This window comes from Bubalus kerabau, chromosome 4 (assembly GCF_029407905.1).
Source record: "Bubalus kerabau isolate K-KA32 ecotype Philippines breed swamp buffalo chromosome 4, PCC_UOA_SB_1v2, whole genome shotgun sequence".
Classification (NCBI taxonomy): Eukaryota; Metazoa; Chordata; class Mammalia; order Artiodactyla; family Bovidae; genus Bubalus; species Bubalus kerabau.
Genome location: NC_073627.1, coordinates 155,192,135 through 155,214,375, shown reverse-complemented (window position 1 = coordinate 155,214,375; position 22,241 = coordinate 155,192,135). Strand labels below are relative to the sequence as shown.

Below are 22,241 nucleotides of genomic sequence, written 5' to 3'. Positions count from 1 at the left end.
CCATATGTTATAAGATTTTAAAGCCCCTTGTCCATTACCAGTAGCTGGTCAATTCCAGTGCTGCAGGGAAGGAGGGGCATTTGCAGGCCTATAAAGGAAATTTCCTTGCAGGCCTTCCAAGGGTGAAAGTCACTGAGGCTTCAGGAAAGAATGTTCTAAAGATATTTTCATCACATGTCTTTACCTACTAATCCTCAGATTTTTATAAACAATGAAAATTAACATTCTCTATATCCTCTATTTTTCTAAAATTAAAAATACAATGCAATGTCCTTAGCTTGCTTGCATTCAATATGCCAGAAAATTTGGAAAACTCAGCAGTGGCCACAGGACTGGAAAAGGACAGTTTTCATTCCAATTCCAAAAAAAGTCAATGTCAAAGAAAGCTCAAACTACCACACAATTGAACTCATTACACACACGTGTAAAGTAAAGCTCAAAAATCTCTAAGCCAGGCTTCAGTAGTATGTGAACCATGAACTTCCAGATGCTCAAGCTGGATTTAGAAAAGGCAGAGGAAACAGAGATCAAATTGCCAATATCTGCTGAATCATCAAAAAAGCAAGAGAGTTCCAGAAAAACATCTACTTCTGCTTTATTGACTACGTCAAAGCCTTTGACTATATGGATCACAACAAGCTGAGGAAAATTGGTCAAGAGATGGGAATACCAGACCACCTTACCTGCCTCCTGAGAAATCTGTACACAGGTCAAGATATAACAGTTAGAACAGGAAATGGAACAACAGACTGGTTCCAAATCAGGAAGGGAGTATGTCAAAGCTGTAAATTGTCACCTTGCTTATTTAACTTACATGCAGAGTACATCATACGAAATGCCAGGCTGGATGAAGCACAAGCTTGAATCAAGATTGCTGGGAGAAATATCAATAACCTCAGATACGCAGATGACATCACCCTTATGGCAGAAAGTGAAGAAGAACTAAAGAGCCTCTAGATGAAAGTGAAAGAGGAGAGTGAAAAAGTTGGCTTAAAACTCAACATTCAGAAAACAAAGATCATGGCATCCAGTCCCATCACTTCATGGCAAATAGATGGGGAAGCAATGGAAACAGTGAGAGACTTTATATTTTGGGGCTCCAAAATCACTGCAGATGGTAAGTGCAGCCATGAAATTAAAAGACGCTTACTCCATAGAAGAAAAGCTATGACCGAACTAGACAGCATATTAAAAAGCAGAGACATTACTTTGCCAACAAAGGTCTGTCTACTCAAAGCTATGGATTTTCCAGTAGTCATGTATGGATGTGAGAGTTCGACTGTAAAGAAATCTGAGATCTGAAGAATTGATGATTTTGAACTGTGATGTAGGAGAAGACTCTTGAGAATTCCTTGGACTGCAAGGAGATCCAACCAGTCAATCCTAATGGAAATCAGTCCTGAATATTCTTAGGAAGAACTGATATTGAAGCTGAAACTCTAGAACTTTGGACACCTGATGAGAACAAGTGACTCATTGGAAAAGATCCTGATGCTGGGAAAGACTGAAGGCGGGAGGAGAAGGGGATGACAGAGGATGAGATGGTTGGATGACATCACCAACTCTATGGACATGAATTTGAGTAAGTTCTGGGAATTGGTGATGGACAGGGAAGACTGGCGTGCCCCGGGGTCGCAAAGAGTCAGACATGACTCAGCGACTAAACTGACTGTTCTTAGCTTACTCTTTGTGACTGGATGCACCATTGGTTTAGGAAGACTTGAGACTGGGACGCACATGATGCAGTGACTGCAAGTCCCATGATAGGGAGGGTTGGGGAAGAGAGGACAGGATTGAAGAGATATCAGACAAAGCATGGTTTGGTAGGTAGGGGCAGGGCTCTGAGTGAGTGTGGGTTTCCCACATGCTGAAGTGGTCTGAGGGTTCTTCATCTGGGTGTGATAGGCTCTCAGCTACATCTGAGGAGAGCTTGATGAATACGGGGAATTCAATACCCGGAGGCACACAGGACTGCCTATGTGTACAAGGCATTTTCTGATAACTCTGCTGTTGATGCAGATTTGTTTTAGAATGAAGCTGTTTTGCTGTCAATATTTTAATTCATTCAAAAAATTTGCAATCCAGATGGCAGAGTAGGAGGATTTGGGGCTTACCTCTTCTCGAGAACACATCAAAACTACAACTGCATATAGAAGGACTGTCACTGATGTTGACCTGGGAACTAGCAAAACAAGTTTTCTACTATCAGGACTATAAAGAAAGATCCACATGGAGTCTGTTAGGAGGGGAGGAGAAGCAATTTGATTGGGGCCTGCACCACTAGCGGGCGCATAGAAGAAGAAGGGGATATCCCAGACTTGATCCTCCTTGGGGAGTCAGAGGTTCAAACCACATACTAAGAACCTCAGGCTTGAGGTCCAACGCCAAGAAGACAAACCACTGTAGCCAGTTTGAAAATCAGTGGGGTTTACTGAAGGATGATACAAAGGAGACTCCAGACTCGAGAAGCGTGTGCACAGTCTTGCTTACTCCTGGTTACAACACAGAGGCAGCTGATTGGAAACTGCCTGGGGCCCTGGCTGGCTTGCCAGGACTGGCCCTGCACGCCCCTAGGCTTGCACTGGGCCCCTTCTCAGCCCATCTTGCTCCAGTGCTGCTCTTCCACTAGGGTGGAGGCTGAAGTAGTCATTGCCAGCAGGAATGTCCCTTTGCAGAGTTGGGAAGGGGCAGGGCCAGCTTAGCATGCAGCACTGACCCAGACTCTAACCAAGGCATGCACAAAGGGGGAATAAATAAAACTAAAACAGAAGTGCAGGCCCTAGCCCTCAGATCCCTACTACGACTTCAACAAGGGAGAAACCGTCATCACATACATGGGAGAAATCCAACTCCCTAAGGGCTTCTCTTCAGCCCGCTGGGTCCTGACCCTTTCCCTGGCAGAGCAGTGATAGTCACTGAACCTAGGAAAAGCCCCAGAATGAAACTGACTCTGTCTCTTGCCCCTTCAACTCCAGCCCTACCTCTCATCAAGGTGGTGACTGCCTGCACTTCTCAGGGGAAGACGTAGCCTGTGCTCACTTCAGATTCAACTCTCCCACCAAAGTCCCTGGGTGCATCTGCACTGCATGGGGACGCTCTCATACAAAGACATGCATTCAAGATTAGGACAGGTAACTGCTTCACCCAATTTCATAAAGACAGAGGAAGTTACACTAAATGAGAAAATAAGCGAGAATATGTTTCAAAGGAAAGAAAAAGGAAAGGACCCTTAAAAAATAAAAAATGAAAAAGAGATAACCTACCTGATGGAGAGTTCAAAGCAATAGTAAGACGAATGCTAACTGAATTGGGAAACAGAGCGGATGAACACAGTGAAAATATTAATGGAGAACTAGAAATATAAAAAAGAACCAGTCAGAGATGAACAATACAATAACTGAAATTAAAAAAAGAAAAACACCTAGAGGGAATTATCAGCAGATTAGGTACTACAGAAGAATACAGAAACAATCTGGGGACAGACAATTAGAAATCATCCACTTAGAACAGCAAGAAGAAAAATAAATTAAAAAATAAAAACAGTTTCAGGGGATCTTTTGGATAATATCTAGCTTATCTAATATTGGCATTATAGCCCTTCCAGAAGAAGATTTATATGATAAAATTACAGGTGAAAACTGCCCAAATTTTAGGAAGGAAACATATATCAAGGTACAGAAAGCACAGAGATTTCCAAACAGGATGACCCCAAAGAGACCCACAGCAAGACATATCATAATTAAAATGGCAGAAATTAAAGAGAAACTCCTAAAAACAGGCTAGAAGGAAATGACATAATATATTTAATGTACTGAAAGAAAAACCTACAACACAGTATATTCTACTCAGCAAGGTTATTATTTAGAATTGAAGGAGATTCTTCAATTCTAATAATTCTTAATAATTCTACTATACTATATTCTTTTAGTATAGTAGAGAGAGGCAAGAATTCTCTTATAAATTTGCTTCTGCAGGTGACTGTAACCTGGAGTGTATCTTCTGAGAGATAAAGATACTCAGACAAGCAAAAACTAAAAAAGTTCAAAGTTTATCAATAGTAAACTGACTTAATGAGAAGTGTTAAAGGGTCTTCTTTAAGTGAAAAAAATCCTACAATAGGAAATGACATCTTTCAAAATGCTTATGTATCAGCCATTCTGAGAAGTTGATTCTGATTGCATTATCTTTAGCTCTACAAACAGTTTTGGTTTCTATATCTTGGTTATCTCTGAAAAGCAGTCTTTTAACACACATATTGGGGATCTGAGAAAAATCAGATTATAGTTATTTTTCAAAATGTATTTCAGGGAAATTTTTCCTTCTTAAAGGTTTTATTTAAAAAATTAAAGAAAAGGACTCCATTGTCAAATGAATTTGAATAATTTTATGTGTACCATGTCATTCTCTTGGAGATTCACACAGTTCTCAATTAAAGTAATTAATTTTAATATCATGGAATGTTACATTTCTCAAACCTGTCTGGTTATGGTTCCCTTTTCTTATGTAACTTCTGTTGGCATGACTATTAATAGATGGAACCTACTTTGAAAATTGCTCATCTAGACTCATTAGCCAGAAGGACCCTTCTGAGGTTTTCATCCCCGCTCCCATTCTCTGGTAGGGGGGTAGATTACCTTAAATGAAGGTTCTTTATTTTTTCACTCTGATCCCAGGACTGGATCCAACCATAACATTTTTGGCTTCAGTTTGTTTTGATTCAGTCTTGGCTGTTTTGATTCAAAGTGAGATTTGGCATGTCTTCAAAATGAATGCATTTATGGCAGAAAAGTAAAACAACGAACAAACAAATAACCTTCCTATCATCCCTTAACACATTGCCAACCTAATGCAAATTTCTTGCTAGGGAGTGCAAACTTCTTAGGTACAAAAAGAAAAATCACTTTTAGGGTCTTCTCAGGCTTTGAACTAATTTTTAAACACAGGGGAGGTTACTTTCAGGAATCTGTTTTTTTTTTTTTTTTTTTTTTTTTTAAGATGAAACAGAGTTTCAATATATACTCAGTATTTTTCTAGCTATTGTAGAGTTTCTAGTGCCCTGGGTCTTATTTTCAGTAACCATGGAAATAACTTAAGTGATGGGACCTTGAGTGAGTGTGTGTATGAGTAGCCAGATGGTATGTCTTTGTACTAAGTAATCCACCTGGAAATAAGACAGCACTGTGCTGGGAACATCTATTATTTCTATCCTGAGTTTGCATGTACTAAATGTGAGACCAAAAGACTAATGTGTTTGGCTATTAGAGGTTTCATGCTATTGGAATGGCTTGCATTACTAGCAGATCTGATTCCCTGAGTATAGTGGAGAGAGGCAGGAATTCTCTTTTGTAAACTTGCTCCTGCAGGTGACCGTAACCTGGCATGTTGTTGTTCCATCTGAATGCACCAAGTACATCATAATCTTCTTGGAGTCAGATCAGGGTAATATAGTATTAATAACTAACTAACTTTTATAATAGAACACCATCCCTGAGCAGAGGAAGTGTGCTTGGCATCACCCCGTCACTGTGGATCCTTTTCTTTCTCTCTGAGTACTAGGAGGCTCCCTTGCCCCCTACTCCCTGTCATGTGTCATCAGAGGGTGGCAGGATGAGGAGCCCCCGAGTCTTTATGGCTGCCTCAACTGCAGGCTTGCCGTGCCCCACTCCTGCTAGTACAAGCCCTGTCAAGCAGCCTTCTCCTAACAACCGCCCTCTGGATAGCAGGTGCTGCTAACTAACCCCTCCTATTGTTTCCTCAGGCTACAGCTGTTAACCCCGGGGCACTCACTCTTCTAAGGCTTCCTTGGTGGGTCAGTGGAAAAGAATCTGCCTTCAATTCAGGAAATAAGGGTTTGATTCCTGGCTTGGGAAGATCCCCTGGAGAAGAAAATGGTAACCCACTCCAGTATTCTTGCTTGGGAAAATCCCATGGATAGAGGAGCCTAGTGGGCTACAGTCCATGGGGTCTCAAAGAGTCAGACAGGACTTAGCGACTAAACAACAACAACCCACTCTTCTGCATTGATTTCCCCAAATCCTGCATTGATTACCCCAACGCAGATGTGTTAAAAACATTTACACTTTCTTGTTTGATGGTGTTATCTCTTTTCTTCCTGCTGCTGCTGCTGCTGCTAAGTCACTTCAGTCATGTCCGACTCTGTGCGACCCCATAGACGGCAGCCCACCAGGCTCCCCCATCCCTGGGATTCTCCAGGCAAGAACACTGGTGTGGGGTGCCATTTCCTCCTCCAATGCATGAAAGTGAAAAGTGAAAGTGAAGTCATTCAGTCGTGTCCAACTCTTTACGACCTCATGGACTGCAGCCTACCAGTCTCCTCCATCTATGGGATTTTCCAGGCAAGAGTACTGGAGTGGGTTGCCATTGCCTTCTCCACTTTCCTTCCTAGACCATATCATATGCAAATGGTCAATATCCTTTCTCTGACACTCTCTCAATTGTTTCCTTTGTTCCTAGTTTCAAAGAGACTTGTGCAATTTCTGGCGTAATTATCTATCACAAAAATATGTCCATGCTTATGTTAGCTTTGACGCATACATGCATGCATGTATATGTTAGAGAGAAAACAAGAGGGGAGCAGAGAAAGAGAAATAATTCTATATACATATTCATTGTGCACCATGCGCTGCAGCTGATGTCAAAAGATGTAGACAGCTGTTGACAGGTCAAAGAGAAATTTTTAACAAATCATGAAATCTGCATCATGCAAGGTAATTATTAGCATTTCAACCAAATAAATGACACCTTCCTAAATCCAGTGAAAGGATTAGACAGGAAAATGCAAAAGCTGTAAGACAGTGATTTGGAGAGCTAAGAATAAAAAGGCTCACACATGTTCTGTCTTTTTGAAAAAAAAAAAAAAAATCAACTGAAAGAAGGAGGAATTCAGCAAATCTTAAGCATCTCTGTTAATTTGATATGCATGTACAATCTCTAGGAAATGAGCAAAATGATAAATGAAATCACTGAGCATAAGTTTTGCTTCATATGACATAGTTTAGAGAATATGAGCTCTCTAGCCAGGTCAGCAAAAGTGTCTGGAATGTTCCAGAGGTTTGGATGTGTTCTCAGCAGCATACAAGTTCAGACAGCACACATTCTAAATGAACTTTTACATATTTAATGGGCACAGAGAAGATAAGGACAAATATGGAAAGAGTTCCTGTTAGTCAATTCAACTGAGAGTGAGGAAATAGGCCTTTAAATGAACAATTGACATTGGTTTGCTGTCTCCAGCTACGCAGTCTTCAGATCGTTAGTGCCTTGTATTCTAGGTCACTGCAAAGGCTCTGATGTTCTTTCTTTGCAGCACTAGAAAGATGATAGGATAACTTGTCCCCCTTCTTGACTCTGAGCTCCTTGAAAACATTCCCCATGTACGTCACAGTTTTTGACTTACTAGTGAAAAATGACATGCATGGAGATGCATTGAACTGATGAATGCATACATGATTTCTTGTGCCAGGGTATTCAGATCAAAGGTTTAAGATGTGAAGTGAGGTATTAGTAGTAATCCAGAGTATTCCACAAATGGGTTCCTCATAGTGTAGATGTGTGAAGCCCGTGGTAAAATCTATCCAATCATTCCATGAATTGAACAAGATTCAAGATACCTCAAGGCATCTAGAGATTGCCTTGAGGTATTGCATGACTATTGACTCATCCAGGGTTATCTTATGGCTCTCAATTATTCTGGCCTTCCATCATTTCCCAGCAGTGACTGAAAGGAGGTAAGGGGCCATAGCTTAAGTGAAGGCACTGGAGTAAAAGTGACTTTTAGACTTGGCATCAGTCATACCACTCATAAGTTAAGTGACGTAACTTAGAGAAGACGTGAAGCTAAAGACCTCAGGGCTGATTATGTCTACCAAGGGAAAGTAAGATTTCTATATGACAAACATCAAACTCTTGACCTAACACTTTCTATTATCTTAGATTCTGAAGAATATACACAGCAGGTAATTGCATGCTTTGTATCTATCATGCGCTCATCATTCTTGCCAAGTCAGCTGTGCTGGCATTTGTGACCCTCCAGGCCTCTGTCAGTCCCTTTAGCTGAGAACTGAGTCTAGAATGACTGCCACATGCTTTCCTGCCTCTGCCTCCTCAACATGGGCTCCACTCTGGTTTCCACTTATTCACCCAAACACCTCCTCTGCTGATGATACTGTGTACAAGGTAGCCTAGTTTCTCAAAAGACACCATCATTAGAACTACTGACCCACATAGTCCTAACAGAATATTAGTATTGATTTCATAATGTTCTGTAGCCTCAGGTCTCACTCCACATCCAACCTTGTGGTCCTTAGAGGTCTTTCCAGCTTCCCCAAGTCTCCCAATTGCACCCTATAGAGACTGTGGTCAGAACAACATCTCTCTCCTCTCAGTCAATCACTTACTTTAACATTCTAACTGAAAATGATTTTTTCCTTAAGGATATTGTTTTAGCTTTGGCCATCTGAAGTGTAGCCACTTTTTCCACACTCCTTTACCCCCAAGACTAGAAGTGGAAAATCTGTCTTATTGTTCCTTATTATGACTTCATGGGTACCATTCTTCCTTCTTCACTAACCACTTGCCCCAAATTTGAAGCTCATTATGTAAAATCTCCTGTTCATAACTAACGTGCTCCCTATTATTCCTGAAAAAGTTTAATATCTGGCTTCCTGCTTTTTCTCCATCAGTTCTGTCACCATATTTGGTGACTTCAATATTCATGTGGACCAACGCACCCTACATCCAGGCTCCCCTTCATTCCTACACCTTCCTACCGATGCTCTTTTCTATCAAGTCACCTCAGAAGCTCACTCCCATGGGTTAAATTCTAGAATTGATCATTGTCAACAACAGCATTTCCTTCAAAGTCTTAATTGTGAGCATGTTATTCCCTCACCACCACCTCTTGGTATCCCAACCAATTTTCTCTAGTTCAACCATGGAGCCCTTCAAGCTATTAACTATCATATCATACCTCCATTTTCTTGATCTTGTACCCACTTCCCTCCTTTCCTGGTTTAAATATCCCCGTCTCACACAATAATTATTCCTTGTAGATAACCTCACTATTCTTGTCCATTTCTCCCAATAGTATACCTGTTCTTGAAACCTAAAGTGAAAGTGAAGTCGCTCAGTCATGTCCGACTCTTTGCAACCCCGTGGACTGTAGCCCATCAGGCCCCTCCGTCCATGGGATTCTCCAGGCAAGAATACTGGAGTGGGTTGCCATTTCCTTCTCCAGGGGATCTTCCCAACCCAGGGATCGAACCCAGGTCTCCCGCATTGCAGGCAGACACTTTAACCTCTGAGCCACCAGGGAAGTATACCTGTTCTTGAAACCTAAGCTGTGGTTAAACAATCTGCTTAATTAGTGGCAAAACGCAAGCAGTTGAACATGACCAGAGCAGAGCACACAACCATGATATTTAGCAGTATTTTCACTTTGTTCTCTCCAAAGTCAGGTGGACTCTTCAACCTGTCTAGCCAGGTTGCCAGGAATCTGTCATCAGTCTTTTCTCTCTCTTTCTGAGACAACTTATTTTTCCCGCTCCCCAAATCTCCAAAACTCCCCTCCCTACTGTCTCTAAGCTTGCTTCTTTTACCTTTAAAAAATTGTGATCACATCCACCTTTGGGCACAGAAATATGCTATAATATATTCTATCAAATAAACTAATAAATAGGAATCCCTGAAGACCCCAATACTCTTGCTATTCTTCCAGCTACTTTTCTAGGCCAGAATACTGGAGTGGGTAGACTTTCCCTTTTCCAGGGGATCTTTCCAACTCAGGAATAGAAGCAGGATCTCCTGCATTACAGGTGGATTCTTTACCAACTAAGCTATGAGGGAAGCCCATAATATATCCCTTCAAATAAATTAATAAATAGGGATCCCTGAAGTTCCCAATACTCTTTCTATTCTTCCAGCTACTTTTCCATTAATCAACTCATGATTATAGAAAAATAAAATTGAAAAACTTGTCCTGTATTAAACTCAACACAATTAGTCTTATTTATTTATTTTTAAATCAAATTTCCCAGGTGGTGCAGTGGGTGCAAGTGACATGGGTTTGATCCCTGGGTTGGGAAGATCCCCTAAAGGAGGAAATGGCAACACACTCCAGTATTCCTGCCCATAAAATTGCACGGACAGAGGAGCCTGGCAAGCTACAGCCCATAGGGTCACAAAGAGTCTGCCACAACTGAGCACACACAAATGAAAAACTTTTTAAAAATTACCATCATATAATTATTGATTTTATTAAGTTCACAATCTGGTCTTCACATTGTGGATTCTCTAAACAAAATAAGAATCTTTAACCGCTTTTCAGTTCAGTTCAATCGCTCAGTTGTGTCTGATTCTTTGCGACCCCATGAATCACAGCATGCCAGGCCTCCCTGTCCATCACCAACTCCCGGAGTTCACTCAAACTCACGTCCATCGAGTCAGTGATGCCATCCAGCCATCTCATCCTCTGTCATCCCCCTTTCCTCCTGCCCCCAATCCCTCCCAGCATCAGAATCTTTTCCAGTGAGTCAACTCTTTGCATGAGGTGACCAAAATACTGGAGTTTCAGTCTTAGTATCATTCCTTCCAAAGAAATCTCAGGGCTGATCTCCTTCAGAATGGACTGGTTGGATCTCCTTGCAGTCCAAGGGACTCTCAAGAGTCTTCTCCAACACCACAGTTCAAAAGCATCAATTCTTCGGCACTCAGCCTTCTTCATAGTCCAACTCTCACATCGATACATGACCACAGGAAAAACCATAGCCTTGACTAGACGGACCTTTGTTGGCAAAGTATGTCTCTGCTTTTTAATATGCTATCTAGGTTGGTCATAACTTTCCTTTCAAGGAGTAAATGTCTTTTAATTTCATGGCTGCAGTCACCATCTTCAGTGATTTTGGAGCCCAAAAAAATAAAGTCTGACACTGTTTCCACTGTTTCCCCATCTATTTCCCATGAATTGATGGGACCGGATGCCATGATCTTCGTTTTCTGAATATTGAGCTTTAAGCCAACTTTTTTACTCTCCACTTTCACTTTCATCAAGAGGCTTTTTAGTTCTTCTTCATTTTCTGCCATAAGGGTGGTGTCATCTGCATATCTGAGGTTATTGATATTTCTCCCGGCAATCTTGATTCCAGCTTGTGCTTCTTCCAGTCCAGTGTTTCTCATGATGTACTCTGCATATAGGTTAAATAAGCAGGGTGACAATATACAGCCTTGATGTACTCCTTTTCCTATTTGGAACCAGTCTGTTGTTCCATGTCCAGTTCTAACTGTTGCTTCCTGACCTGCATACAGATTTCTCAAGAGGCAGGTCAGGTGGTCTGGTATTCCCATCTCTTTCAGAATTTTCCACAGTTTATTGTGATCCACACAGTCAAAGGCTTTGGCATAGTCAATAAAGCAGAAGTAGATGTTTTTCTGGAACTCTCTTGCTTTTTCCATGATCCAGTGGATGTTGGCAATTTGATCTCTGGCTCCTCTGCCTTTTCTAAAGCCAGCTTGAACATCAGGAAGTTCACTAAATCTCCTGTTCCCATGTGTCTTATTACTGCATAATATTTTAATTTTACTTCTTTTTTAAGAAGAAGAAATTCTAGCTATTACTTTTCTTAATTGTAACAATCTCATTAGATTTTATAAGCAGTTTTACAGTTGTTTTGCTTACTAGTGTTTCTTCTGTCTCTCTAGATATTTCCCACCCCATTTTAAGAAAATAGTTCTGAATGGTAAATTACTTTGCATTTTTTAAAATATTATTGAATGATAACTCAGCTGGGTATAGATTTGATGCTCTCCACTGCATTTCTGGGTGATCCCTGAAAGAAATGCCTAAAATAAGCTGCTTGCATTTCTCTGAATTCTGCATGTGTGGGCATGTGTGTGCTTAGTTTCTCAGTCATATCCAACTCCTTGTGACTGCATGGACTAGCCCACCAGGCTCCTCTGTTCACGGGATTTTCTAGGCAAGAATACTGGAGTGGATAGCCATTCCCTTCTCCAAGAGATCTTTCCTACCCAGGGATCGAACCCAAGTCTCCTGCATTGCAAGAGGATTCTTTAATGCATCTGAGCCACCAGAAAAGGCCCTGAATCCTGCATAGAGCCTCACAATAGGGAAACTGGATTTTCCTAATCCTGAGCCCTGAGATTTTCTTCCAGACATGAAGTTGGTGAGCCAATCTGCCTTTTGCAAGCACTGAAAATCAAACTAACCCTTTTGCTACATATATTACGTAACTTACTTCTGGGTCTATAAAAGAAATCCTTTCAAACTTCCTTCTGGACCTGTCTCCAGATTACAGTTTAATTCCCAGTTATTGTCTGGTTCATTTGATGTGGAGTTGCCTATTATAATACTTTTACACTAAGGTGAGGGGGGCAATTATCAAATCAAAGTTAAGTAAGAGGTAATGAAGATTTGTCAGATGTTCTTGTGTTCTTAGGTGGGGGTGGGTCTTAAAGAAATGGAAGCTACTTCCCAATTTTGTCCAGCTTTTCTTGTGTTCTCCATCCTTTCCAAGATTGGACTTGTACATGCTCAGTCGTGTCTGACTCCTTTCAACTTTTTGGACCATAGCTCGCTAGGCTCCTCTGTCCATGGGATTTTCCAGGAAAGAATAATGGAGTGGGTTGCCATTTCCTCCTCCAGGGAATCTTCCTGACCCAGGGATTGAACCTGTGTCTCCTGCATTGCAGGGGGATTGTTTATCTGCTAAGCCAGTGGGGGCCTTTATCCAAGATTAGGTTTTCCTGAATTTATGTATTTTAGCTATCAATTTTAAATATCTTATCTTGATATATTTTCCTTTTTCCTATTCAAAGATTTCCTTTCTGACTAATGCTTTCTCTTCAACACACAGAATTCTAGATTTCAAGTTGTGATTTTAAGACAAAAGTTATTTCATTGTCTTCGGGTACCTGTTACTACTAATTTAAAAATCTATCATCTATTTATCAGCTTTCTGTTGATCTGTCTTCCCTGGTAATTTTTTAAGCTTTCTTTTTACCTTTGATATTCAGTTTCACCCCAGTATGAATAGGCTAATTTCTAATGATTCTGTTATTTAGTTCTTCCTCCTATCTGGAAAATAATCAGCAAGCTTTCAACCGTGAATTAATATTTTCAATTGTTTCTCTCTCTGTCTTGTGTTCTAGATAGGAGCTATTCAGTTTCATCTTCTGATTTACTCCATTCTCTTCCAAAAAAGAGAGTTGGGTAATGTCTGTCCTAGCCTTCAAAAGCTTTTTAAAATGTCAGTATCTGTACTGGGTTTCCTTGGTGGCTCAGATAGTAAAGAAGCCATCTGCAATGGAGGAGACCCAGGTTTGATCCCTGGAGAAGGAAAGGGCAACCCCTCCAGCATTCTTGCCTGGAGAATTCCATGGACAGAGGAGCCTGGCGGGCTACAGTCCAGGAGGTTGCAAAGAGTCGGACATGATTGAGCAGCTAACACATCTGTCATTTCTAAGATTTCAAACTGTTGTTTGTTTCTTTTAATGTACACATGTTTCCTGTGTTTTCCTTCTAATTACTTGGTTTTTAGTGTTGACTAAAAACTAAAGTGTTGACTTTAGCTCTCCAAAGATATAAACATAGTAGCTATTTTAATATTTTGTGCTACTTCATTAGTCAGGAGTGAACACTCTAATAGTTGTTTCCTCTGTTAGTATTAATTTCTGTTGTGCTCGGAACTTCAGTTGGGAAATGCATCTTGAATAGCAAATCTTAGTTTTTTCTGTTAAATCGCTATTGTAGCAGTTTTGCTATTACTTTCACTGTCCATGGCTTCACATGGGCCACAGTTGCCACAGGCATAGCTTGGGGTTCCTTCCCTGGAGTTACATCATCAGTTTATAAAATGAGATTCTTAAGGCAGCCTGGCTTGTCCAGGTCCCAGCAGGATGCATGTGATTGCCAAGTAGCTGACTCACCCAGGTGTGGCTTTTACACCAGCCTCAGCAGCCCCTCATCACAGCCCCAGAGTTAAGCAGTAAGCCTGGCTCTAGTCCTCCAACACGTACTGAGTGCAAGAGAATACCAGTCTGTTTCTACCTCAGCTTTCAGTCTCAGGCCCCAAACTTCTGACTGTGTTTCTGACTCATTTCTGATCCATGAAGCTATGCATGCTTGCTTTTGCCTTTTTTTTTTTCCCCATTACTTGGATGGAGAGAGATAAAGTTCAGAGTTTGATCACACTGTGCCATTTGGAGGGGGTATTGGTTCCTCTGTTCAACATGAATGAGAACTCCATAGTAATGTGAGGAGGGGGCTCTCAGTATTCCTTGGGTTGTTGATACCAAGGGTGGTTGTTGTTTAGTCGCTAAGTCATGTCCGATTCTTTGTGACCCCATGAACTCCAGCAGGCCAGGCTTCCCTGGCCATCTCATGGAGCGTGCTCAAAGTTAATACCAAGGGTTAAGTTCTGATAAACAGCATAATTCTAGCTAGTACCTCAGACACAGAGCAGGAAAGGACAAGAGGATGTACCAAGTTCAGTGGGTTTGGCCCCCATGCCCTGAGAAAAGCTCCATCACTGTCTCATTACAATAGGTGAAGAGGGACTTGAGACATGAGCATCCTTCCTGCCAGCATTGTGGTGGTTTGTCAGAGTGTGGACCACCATTCTTATAACCCACATAACTAGTAAGCTGTGAACTATAAAAAACAGTCCATAGAAAGAGCAACCAAGTTTCTTGTCGAATCTGGAAGACTCCTACTGATTAATCTGAAAGCTTTTTCCTGTTGCAGCTATGTGTAGGGCTTCAAAAATAGAACATATTCAGTTTTACATTGTTCAGACTACACAAAAAAATTCCCTTTAAGAATGTCTTTAAGTGTGCATTTTGGAGCAAACAATAAATGGCATACAAAAAGTATAACGTTTCCCAGGAAATCAAAGTTGACATATTTGTTATCAGTTGCTATTTACATCAGGTTAGACATCTATTTCTCTTTATTTGTGATTATATAACAACTCACGACCTAGTTCTCTCATTCTGACTTAATTCTAGAGGTCTATATAAGAGATGCACCCCTCTCCCCCATATGATCAAGGCCCTTGACTGGTGCGGCCTTCTCATATAGCTGGGGCCATGCCAGGCCACAGGGTACCTGGATTTGTTAATTCTTCAGGACTGATTGTCTGGAAATGCTAACATCTTTCAAATCTATACCTACAAATCAGATAGGACCTGTGCTGAGTGCTTTCTGCGGTCATAACTAACATGGAGAAGTGAACTGTGTGCAAATCTATGTAATCTTGCTCATACACAACCTAATAGGCGCACTTTGCTAACGTAGATTAAAGAACACAGAGGCCACTCATCTCAAAAGCAGGCCTGTGGAAGTAGATGCTTCTTTAGGCTTCTGCATCTAATAGAAAGATGGGTTGAGTTCAGAATGTTGAAGAATAGAGGGCACATTTGGGAGCAGTGAGAAGGTCAGTGTCACTGGGGAACTTCCGGAGGAGAGAATGTGTGATTTTATGGCAAATCCAGAGGGATGGAGTTGATGAGAAAGTCTGGAAATCCAGGGAGAGGCAAAGGTTTGGTAGGATTTCATTCATGAGGATATCAGGATATGGTTTCAGAAGGAAAGAGTTTTGAGTACCATGTAATAAGAAGGCTGGAGGAGGAGGTGGGATGGGAAGGCCAGAAGAATGGATGGAGTAGTGCCCCTCTCCCAGTGCCTCTTTGTTCATGATATCCTGGCCACCATCCTTCGTGGCCTCAGCCTCGGGTTGTTGGCTCATGCAGCAGTGGTACAGTGCCTCTTCTCCTCCCACTCACCACCTCCTTCCCAGAATCACACCTCCCACTATCAGGCCACCATGTCTTAGAGAAGAGCTGCAATCCCTTCTCACTCTGTTGATTCTTAGTCTTCCAGCTCACTCATCCTAATTAACTCCACTAGCAGTTCTTAAGTCTCATTTGGATTTGCGATGCATGGACTTACTGAAACCATGTAACCCAGTTTGGGACTTGAACCCATCGCCTTTTAACTAAGATCACACACTTGGTTTCAGGACTTAATGAAACTCAGGTTCTTGATGTCCCATTGCAGAAAGAATTCAATGAGAGATAAAGTGATAGGTAAGCAGATTTATTTAGAGAGAAACACTCTCCACACGTAAGAGTGTTGGCTATCTCAGAAGGTGAGAGCAACCTCAAAATACGGTGTGGTTAGTTTTTATGAGTTGGATAAATTCATAGACTGATGAGTACAATGGTTATTCCAGCAATTTGGGGGAAGAGGTAGGAGTTTCTAGGAACTGGGTCACTGACCACTTTTTGATCCTTGATATTTGGCCTCAGAACTGTCATGTCGCTGGTGGGTGTGCCATTTAGTTTGTTGATGTGCTAAGTTGAGCTTATTCTAAGGCTAAAGGTCTAGTGGAAGTCAGCTGGTCTGCCATCTTGCACCTATTTAGTTCTAATCAGTTTATGTTGTGTCCTCAGGCTATGTCATTCTTTTTTATTTTATTTTTTAAATCGGGGAAAATCACTTTACAATGTTGTGTTGGTTTATGCCGTACAGCAACATGAATCAATCATAACTATACATATATCCCCTCCTTCTTGAGCCTTCCTTCCTCCCCTCATCCGACCCTTCTAGGTCATCACAGAGTGCCAGGCTTGGCTCCCTGTGTTATATAGCAATTTCTCACCAGCTATTTATTTTACACGTGGTAGTATATATATGTCAATTCTATTTTCTCTGTTTGTCTCACTAACTCCTTCTCCAACTGTGTCCACAGTCCATTCTCTACTACATCACCTGCATTCCTCCCCTGAAAATAAGTTCATTGATATCATTTTCCTAGATTCCACATATATGTGCTAACATGCAATATTTGTTTTTCTCTTTTTGACTTACTTCACTCTGTATAACAGGACCTAGTTTCATCCATCTCACTACAGCTGACTCAAGTTCGTTGTTTTTTATGGCCGAGTAATATTCCACTGTATATATGTACTTTATTAACCCATTTGTAGGTAGACAACTACAAAATGTTGCTTCCATGTCCTGGCTATTGTAAATACTGCTGCAATGAACACTGGGGTACATGTGTATGTAATTCTTTTAAATCTTGTGTCCTGCCCCCCTTCCTTCTTGTTTCAATTCCACTTTCTTTATCATCCACAAGACCCTACCAAAATATTCATCATTTCAATCACTTCTGAATAACACCTTGAATTCAGTTCCTCCACTCTTCTGTGTACTGGTTGATGGTCAAGTTGTTCCAGACATTCATCCAATTAATCTGGGCTTGTGAGAAAAACCAAACCACTTTTAAATTCTTGACTGCAAATTTCAAGTGAGTTCTCTGAGCCATTCTTTGGCAAACCCTAGTATATGTGCTCTGCTGCTTTTATTTATTTATTTTTTAAACTTTAAAATATTTAAATTTATTTTAAGAATAACTTAATTCAACAATAAAAGAAGAGTTTATTTATTACATTTATTACAATACCTAATAGCTCAAGTGGAGATCTTCACAGAACATGGAGATCTTCACAGAACATGGTCTTGTTCCACATACATTTGAGAAATTAACTGATTTATAAAACACATTCCTCAAGTCTTCACTTCTCCCATTTCTTTCAATATACAGCATCTTATCAGAATACTCAAGCTATCGATGTCTTTTAATTTATACTTGAAGTAATTTGTGTATAAGACCCTTTACTGCCCAGTTTTTCTAAGGCAAAATTATAAAACTAATCTTTTTTAAATTATCTATACTTTAAAGCATAGTATTATAAATACTTCATAAATTTAGCATTTTATTTGACTATGATTTTTAGTGAGTTGTGTTTCTTCTTTGATTTTATTTTTTTAACACTCACCTCAACCCTGATGAGATACAAAAACGATAGCATACTACCCCTCTCCAAAAAGGGTTATAACCGAAAACTCTAAAGATACTGCTTAATTCAAGGTGACAGCAAAAATTCTGTTTCAAAAATGGATTCAGTAAGGTTTCTTTATACAAAAAAGAGGAGAGTGAAAATGTCACTCAAAAATTCAAGAGTTTCCAATTTATCTTACCCAGGAAATACAAACTCTTCAATGAATCTTCTATATCTTATCTTGAACCTGCTCTCTGCTCCAAACCAACTGCTTATTTCTCCTCAAACATATTCTACATTTTTAAACTTTTGCTTTATATATTTTGAATGCTTACTCCCTCCAAAATTCTCTTATTCTTTAGCCTGCCTTTAAAAATTCCATTCTTTCTTCATGCTCATCTCAAAAACCACCTTTGCATAAAATCTTTATAGATCCTACACACTCCAATGATCCTTCATGGCACTTTATTAATGTATCTCCCATGGTAGAGTTTATTCTGCAGTTATATAGTTACTTGTGAATTTATTGTAATAATGATAACAGGAACACCAGCCACAAGAGTTGAGACTTAATGAAAGCTTACTATATGCTAGGAATTAATGCTAGTAAAGTTATTGTCAAAATTCTCCAAGCCAGGCTTCAGCAATACTTGAACCATGAACTTCCTGATGTTCAAGCTCATTTTAGAAAAGGCAGAGGAACCAGAGATCAAATTGCCAACATCCACTGGATCATCGAAAAAGCAAGAGAGCTTCATAAAAACATCTATTTCTGCTTTATTGACTTATGCCAAAGCCTTTGACTGTGTGGATCACAATAAACTGTGGAAAATTCTGAAAGAGATGGGAATACCAGACCTCCTGATCTGCCTCTTGAGAAATCTGTATACAGGTCAGTAAGCAACAGTTAGAACTGGACATGGACAACAGACTGGTTCCAAATAGGAAAAGGAGTACGTCAAGGCTGTGTATTGTCACCCTGCTTATTTAACTGATATGCAGAGTACATCATGAGAAATGCTGAGCTGGAAGAAGCACAAGCTGGAATCAAGATTGCTGGGAGAAATATCAATAACCTCAGATATGCAGATGACACCACCCTTATGGCAGAAAGTGAAGAGGAACTCAAAAGCCTCTTGATGAAAGTGAAAGTGGACAGTGAAAAAGTTGGCTTAAAGCTCAACATTCAGAAAATGAAGATCATGGCATCCGGTCCCATCACATCACTTCATGGGAAATAGATGGGGAAACAGTGGAAACAGTGTTAGACTTTATTTTTCTGGACTCCAAAATCACTGCAGATGGTGACTGCAGCCATGAAATGAAAAGACACTTACTCCTTGAAAGGAAAGTTATGACCAACGTAGATAGCTTATTCAAAAGCAGAGACATTACTTTGCCAACAAAGATTTGTCTAGTCAAGGCTATGGTTTTTCCAGTGGTCATGTATGGATGTGAGAGTTGGACTGTGAAGAAGGCTGAGCACCGAAGAACTGATGCTTTTGAACTGTGGTGTTGGAGAAGACTCTTGAGAGTCCCTTGGACTGCAAGGAGATCCACCCAGTCCATTCTGAAGGAGATCAGCCCTGGGATTTCTTTGGAAGGAATGATGCTAAAGCTGAAACTCCAGTACTTTGGCCACCTCATGTGACGAGTTGACTCATTGGAAAAGACTCTGATGCTGGGAGGAATTGGGGGCAGGAGGAGAAGGGGACAATAGAGGATGAGATAGCTGGAGGGCATCACTGACTCGATGGACTTAAGTCTGAGTGAACTCCAGGAGTTGGTGATGGACAGGCAGGCCTGGCGTGCTGCGATTCATGGGGTCGCAAAGAGTCAGACATGACTGAGGGACTGAACTGAACTGAACTAACTACTTTCTATTTTATAGATGAGAACTGAGGTTTTGAATGAATGAGTAACCTGCCGTATCCAGGTCTGATTGATTCCAGAGGCTCAGTAAGCTCTTAACTACTCATTACAAAGTCATTTCCCACAGGTTATATGTTTTTCCTTACTTCTGCATCTCTGCAATGTGGAGAGCAGTAGCTTTCAAATAACAGAACTCAGTAAATAATTTATTACACTAAACTAGACTACAGTTAGAAAGGACAACTACTATTACAATTCATTCCAGCAGGGTATCCAAACACTTCCCTTCTAACAGAACAATATTCTCAAAGCTTATACTAACACCACTAATCAGGATTTAAGATTAAACAAATTTAATGTGAACATGAGGGAAAATAACCTATCTATTGAAAATATGTGCATTTTTATCCTTAATATGTCTATATACAGTCTTTTTTATAGAAGAAAAGGATATGTATTTCAATCATTCTATATATATATATGTATACGTATACACACGTGTGCAAACACGTGCACAAATGCATGCACATATAAAACTGTCTGGGCATGATAAAACACAAAATAAATTTATAAGCAGTGAAAAAATAATACAGAAATAAATTAAGACATTACATACCTAAGAGGACAGCAAACCTGATTTTTGGATTGTATCTTATCTCCATGTGGATGTGCTCCTCTGATTGATATACAGAGCAGGATCTTGCTGAATGGACCCACTAGAATAGGCAACTATTTACCAATCCAGTCATATTCATAATCAAACATATATCCTTTTTCATCAAACAAGTCAGTGAAAAGGCTTCTTAGGTAGTCATAATCTGGTTTTTCAAAAAAAATCTAGCCTTCTTACATAACAAAGATACATTGCCATTTCTTTGGAAAATTTTCACATTACACTTCTATTGGTGTGGCGCGTTTTGTATCTCCAATTTTCTGATATCTCTCTTTTAATATGTCAGCTTTTAAACCTTGCCAAGGAAGACTGCCTCTCAGAAAATACATGAACATGTGACCTAAAGCTTCTAAGTCATCTCTTCTACTTTGTTCTTTCCCTAAATGTGTGTTTGTGCTCATATATCTAGTTGTTCCTATAAGGCTCTTGTGCTCTTTGTATGGTATGTGTTTCTTTGTCTCTGGATCAATATATTCCTTTGCCAAACCAAAATCTATAATATGAATAACTTGCTGGGTTTTGTTTCCCAGACAGCCTATTAAACAGTTCTAAGGTTTTACATCTCTGTATATCAAGTTCTTTGAATGGACATATTGCATGTGAGAAATCAGTTAGATAGCTATCATGAGAACCGTTTTAAGAGAAAATGTTCCGTCACACAAATCAAACAAATCTTGCAAAATAGGTCCCAGCAGTTCCATCACCATAGTGCTGTATTTACCACAAGGGCCAAAATAATAAACTTGAGGTATACCATCTCCAGATCCTAACTGCTTGTAGAAATTGGAATACAGTCAAATGTAGCTGTGATGCTCTGGATTATATGAGCTCCAATTTAATGGCCATATATTCATTTGTATACAAATTTTTCCCTAATTGTAGTTCTCCAAAATTCCCATATCCAGTTTTTTTTCCCAACTCTAAAGTTAGATCCAACCATTAAAATTCCAGAGGATGAAGAACCAGTTACTTGAGTGTTAATGCTCTGCTGCTTTTGAAGTGACTTTCCATACCTCTAGGTTTCTGAGTTCTCAGACATCACCTTCACCTGCCCCTCCTCATTTTAGGCTCATGATCTTGCCTTTTTACCTACAAGTAACTCCCTCAACTCACTTGTCTTTTGGCTGCTCTAACCCTCAACTTCTCCTGAGAGGCTTTTCTCAAGCAATTGCTTCCTTCCCCCCCACCCCCCCCACATTATCAATTTACCTTCCTCTGCTGGTGAGATATCATCCATCTTAACAACAAACTCTCTCTTAACCTTCCTTTCTCTGCAGTTGCTGCCAACTATCTGGTGTCTTGACCTGCATGCTGGGGGCATCTGGAAAAAAAAAAAAAAAAAAACAGAACTCTGATTTTCACCTCTTCTCACCTTTTCTTTTCCCAACCTTCTCATCTCGGCCTTCCCATCCACATCATCATACACCTCCTGGACTAAATCAGAAGCTTGACATCACCTGTGTTTTCTACATTTGCCTCAATCACCATCCATTTCATCAGTATGTCTTCTCAATTCTCTGTCCAAATTATGTCCCAATTCTTCCACATTGTCTCCATTTTCACATTCACATCCAAGCCAACAGTGCCTCTTGGACTGTAGCAATTAGTGTTTCCACTTCTCTCTCTGCTTTTTCTGTTGCTTCTTACCTTTTCATTCAAAACACTGCAACTAGGGAAAGGTATGTTAAGGATCAAGTGACTGGTGTAGATAAGGTGTACAGAATGGGTATACATAGGCCAGGTGAATGCAGACACATGAAAATGTAACTTTTTGTGCTCTCATTTGTCTTACTTGCCTTTCAAATCTTTCTAGCAT

General features: G+C 40.2%; 1 pseudogene; it reads right to left on the bottom strand.

Annotated features, from left to right (window-relative positions):
- Positions 1 to 21,821, bottom strand: part of LOC129651007 (casein kinase I-like) — a 33,696-nt pseudogene extending 11,875 nt beyond the window's left edge.
- Positions 21,822 to 22,241: the final 420 nt, after the last annotated feature.